Source organism: Myotis yumanensis, unplaced genomic scaffold (assembly GCF_028538775.1).
Source record: "Myotis yumanensis isolate MYYU_CA2020_CCGP unplaced genomic scaffold, mMyoYum1.0.hap1 SCAF_17, whole genome shotgun sequence".
In the NCBI taxonomy this organism is placed as follows: domain Eukaryota; kingdom Metazoa; phylum Chordata; class Mammalia; order Chiroptera; family Vespertilionidae; genus Myotis; species Myotis yumanensis.
This window is the reverse complement of record NW_027223768.1, coordinates 31741874-31746658: the sequence shown is the minus strand read 5'-3', so window position 1 is coordinate 31746658 and position 4785 is coordinate 31741874. Positions and strand designations below refer to the sequence as shown.

The 4785-nt window shown below is 44.9% G+C and overlaps 1 non-coding gene across 1 annotated transcript; it reads left to right on the top strand.

The window, feature by feature from the left end:
- The first annotated feature begins 979 nt into the window (after positions 1 to 979).
- LOC138996475 (U1 spliceosomal RNA) lies at positions 980 to 1141 on the top strand. Its single transcript, XR_011468770.1, has one exon. It is a non-coding gene; the product is annotated as a U1 spliceosomal RNA (small nuclear RNA).
- The last annotated feature ends 3644 nt before the right edge of the window (positions 1142 to 4785 follow it).

Below are 4785 nucleotides of genomic sequence, written 5' to 3'. Positions count from 1 at the left end.
TTGCACATGCCTCTTCCTGCTTCATTCATACCATACACACCCACCTCCCTTCCACCCACACACACACGTATTTATACCACAATGTCATGCACCCAAACCAGCTAGAAATGACTTCTGGATCGTCTGTTGATTTTGGTTATTGATGCCAGTCTTATTTCTCTGATAAAGCAGATGATAATCATTTTCAGAGTAATTAACAATAGATTCTGCTTCCCTGTTTTTTTCTAGGTTGTAATTAAACATCAACATAAATAGTTGTATGTAAAATTACTAAAGGAAAGGGGCCTTCTTTAGGTGAGACAAAGGCATTTGTTAATGACTTATCTGCTATTTACTGTCTATTTGTGCCAGGCACTGTAGTGGGGGTTGAGGCTGTGGATATGGATATTCCCAGCCTCTGCCCTAGGGGGAGCTCACAGGCTTGTTGGCAGAGGGATCACTTAAAGGTAGTGAAACCTCCGGGCTAAGGGGTCTCCAAGTGTCCTGCAAGGAAACTGACAAGGCATCCGAGAAGAAGTGGTATCTGGCTTTGGCGGGTTGAAGTTAGAAAGGTGAAAGAGATGGGCAGGCCGAGTACAGTATGCTCAGCACCTCAGAGAAAGAGGAAAGAGGCCGAGTCTGGCCACTGGGGCCAGTGGAAGCTTCTGGTGGCTGGAATGGAGAGTGTGTACGTTGGGGGCAGGAAGGGAGGAAGCTGGTGAGGGAGGCAGGAGTCATTTAAGAAATGGCCTTATTACAAGGCCTTTGGATTTTATCCTAAAGTCAATAGGGAGTGGTTTAAGGATTTAACCCAGAGAATGACATAAGCAGATTTAAGTTTTAGGAAATTGTGTTTTAGGGGAAGGTGCCAGAGGCAGCGAGATCAGTTACAGTATTAAAAAAAAATTTTTTTTTTCCTAAATATTGCCTTTCCTTTTGGTCAAGTGAGGGGATTAACAACAAATTCTTTGGGAAGACATCTTTCTTCTCCTTGCTTAACATACCAAGTAATCAAGGGAGGTACCATGATGACGAAGGCGGTTGTCCCAGGGCGAGGCTTATCCATTGCACTCTGGATGTGCTGACCCCTACAATTTCCCCAGATGTGGGAAACTCAACTTTATCATTTGTGGTAGCGGGGGACTGCATTTGCAATCTCCCCTGAAAAAAAAAAAGAATAAAATATCAAGGAAGAGCTACCTGAGTAGCTGGTATCCAACAATGAATTTCAAGTCTTTCTACTGCTTTTCCATCGCGGTCTGGTTCTATTTCTGTGGACCTCGGTTTCCCCTTCATTAAATAAGGAAAAGCATTTGCAAAGTGTTGCCTGTGATACTTTCAGTCCCCACCTGGCCCCGCACATAGTTATTACAATATTATTGGCTATATTTCCTATGCTGTACTTTACATCTCCATGACTACTTTGTAACTACCAATTTGTGCTTCTTAATGCCTTCACACGTATATAATTGTCTAACCACTAAATGGTACACCTGAAACCAATACAAAATAATATGCAAACTATAAGTGGAAAATAAAATTGAAATTAAAAAAGAAAAAGTAAATAAATTCTTATTTTAAACAGCCAAAAAAAAAAAAAGGAACAGCATCTGCAATGCTTCTTCTCTGATAGATGTTCTGGAATGAATAAGACTGTAGTTGCCCCTGAAAGTCTCGGAGTTTGTTAGAGAATGGACTCACCCACATGCCACATATTATTCGTATGTAGGAGGAACACTCAACGTTGTATTAAGGAAGGGAAGAGTCCCGAGTGCTATCTAGCTCCCCAAGCCCAGTCACAAAGCTGATGTTGTCTTCCTGCCTCTCCCATCAGCCTCTGCTCTGACAACCCTGGATCCCCAGAGCTTTGGGAAGTCGTGTCTCTCCTTTTTAATGAGTAATGGTTAATTAATGAATCATTGACCTTACTAAGTAAAACAAATTTGGGGAGAGATTATTCTGTTTCACGAGTCCCTGGCACATCGATCCGCGGACGGGAGCTTGAGTTGGCTCTTGAGGTTACTTTCTGACCTTTGAAAACAGACCCTCGCTGTGATCTTTTGTCCAACTGCCTGTTTTTTGTGTGATTGGCCTCATATCCGGTGGCTGTGGCCCCCACAAGTTTTCCTAGGTAGAGGGGACTTTCTGGTCACAGGCAAGCCCACCAGCTGTGATGGCAGCCATGGGAACCAGACACCTCAGGGTGCTTCTCCAAATGATGTTGGGTGGCACACACTCCCATCTCTCCAGGACAGTTTAGGCAAAGATTCCATGGAAGCACGGAGACAGGACCACTGCAGATCCTCGTGGGAGCCTAACGATCCTTGTGTGGAATTCTTTGGAGCGCAAATCATGGGGCGGTTGTTACAGAAGATGGTTGTCAGAGAAAACACATCTAATATTTATGGAGCAATGAATATTGCTTATTTACTCTGTTCTAAGCTATGTACTTGTGCTACCTCCTTCAGTCCTTACAACAACACTATTATGGTCTGCACTTAACACATTAGGAAAGGAAAGTACAAGAAAGATAAATAACTTGTCCAAGGTGACGGCCAGGACCTGGCAGTGCATTCTTCACCACAATATGATTCTGCCTCCTGTACAGATTCATGGACCCCCTGACCTTGAAATGACCTCAAGTGAGCATTTGGTTCGCTCTCTGTCTCCAGGCAGTTACGGTTTTATCGTGGGTCTTCCCCTTTCCTTTTTACTTACAAAGCAATGGAGACCCAAGGGGTTAAGTAACTTGTCAAAACACGGAGGTATTAAGTGCTTGGAGGGAAGGGAGCCCCTCTGTCGATGGTCAGAGGAGCACCACTCCTTGCTGGCTCACTCCCTTCAACACAGGCCAAACCAAACATGCCTTCCCGTTCTCTCTCCAGCAATCCTGCTTTTCCTCCCATCTAGGATTCTACTTCATTTCCCCTGTGTTTTTTTTTTTCAAGGCAGATCACTCAAGCCAGTTTGTATATTTTGTTTTAAAGAAAAAAATATTCAAGGGCCTCCATCTCCTTCTCTTTGTGTCTAATTGGCTTTGACTAGGGCACAAAAGGACAATATTTCCATGATTCCTTCTGGCCCAGACCTGGCCTCTGTGAGGCAGCATGCCGGGGTCAGCAGGAGAGGGGACTGGGGGTGCTGGGGCAGGAGGGAACCTGAGTTACAGAATAATGTTTTGGTTAAATTTTTACCACCCACTCCCATTTGTGCTGCAAATCAGAGACACATTCTGACAAGTTCAGAGAAATCAGGATTCAGATGTGGTTCTTTTCCTTTCTGTTAATTCAAGGTAGCTAAGGGATAGCCTTTCTAGCTAAGGCAAAGCAAGCCTGCCTCTGCCCTCCATTCTCCCCCTCCCCCCGCCCCCCAACTTCAACCCATTCCTCCCCTCCGCCCCTGAGGTAGATCTGAAATGGCTGGCAAGGCCATTTCCAATGTTCTGTGCCCAACACTTTGCATCATTGGCTTCCTCCAGGTGCGACTCTCTCGTCAAAGCCAGCCCAGAAGCTGATTATGCCGGGAGGCTGCGGGTCCAGGTGGTGGGTCAGCCAGGCCCTTGGCTCTCTCTCCTCCCTCCTGTGGTCATGGTCATCAGCACAAGAGAAGAACAGGAGAGACTCAGACTGGGTAATTGTGTTTCACCCCTGGGGATATCTGTAATGTATGAAGCTGAACAAAATTCATGAAGGAGAGCTTCAAATACAGAAAAATTGTGATATAAGGGCACAGATATGCCCTTTGGCTCATCCCCACACCTAATTCATTAGCACCTCCGGAATAGCTCTTAAATCTATCCACTTTTCCCCAACTCACTGCCCCCACCTAATCCAAGTCACCATCAGCTCCCACTTGGATGACTGTGATAATCTTCTATTTGGTCTCCCTGCCACCATTCTAGGACCTTTGTAACTCATTCTCCACACTGTAGCAGAGCGATCTTTTTCTAAAGCAAACCCTTTGCTTAAAAAGCTTCATTTGTTGCCCAGCCAGTGTGGTTCAGTGGTTGAGCCTCGACCTATGAATCATGCTTTGATTCCCAGTGAGGGCACATGCCCAGGTTGCAGGCTCGATCCCCAGTAGGGGTGTGCAGAAGGCAGCCCATCAATGATTCTCTCTCATTATTGATGTTTATATATCTCTGTCTCTCTCCTTTCCTCTCTCTGAAATCAATAAAAAACACACATATATATTTTTTTAAAAGCTTCACTTGGTCTTAGAGTAAAACCTGCCTCCTTAGCATGATGCACAAAACCCTGTGTGACCCTGCCCTGCCCTAGCTTCTTGTCTCACATCTCGTCCCAGGTGCTTCTCTCATTACCCACCAGCCATGGTGGTCCCCGCTTAAGTCCTCAGACAGGCCACACTTGCTCCTGCTTCAGAGGCCTCTTCCTTCTGCCCAGCACTCTCCTCCTCTGCTCATTATCTAGATTCTTCTTATCCTTCAGGTCCAATGTCTCCTCAAAATAGAAATCTCCTCTGACCATTGTATCTAAGTGGTCCCATCTCCGGCCTTTCTCCATCAGATCATCCTGTGTGTGCCCTTTATAACATTTATCATCACTTAAAGTTACCAGGTTTAACTCTTGGTTTATCCAGAGTTATCATGCTCTTTAATTATTTTCTGTATTTAGAAATAATCTTGAGACAGGCAGGGTCGATTTTTATTTGGTTCTCTGTTAAATTCCTTAGGCCTGGAGCTTAGTGGGCATTCACTGAATAGATGCTGAATGAAAAAAAATGAATCACCTGGGCTCTGGACAAGTTGAAGTTCTCAAATTGTGGAGCATCCATTCCATTTTGAGT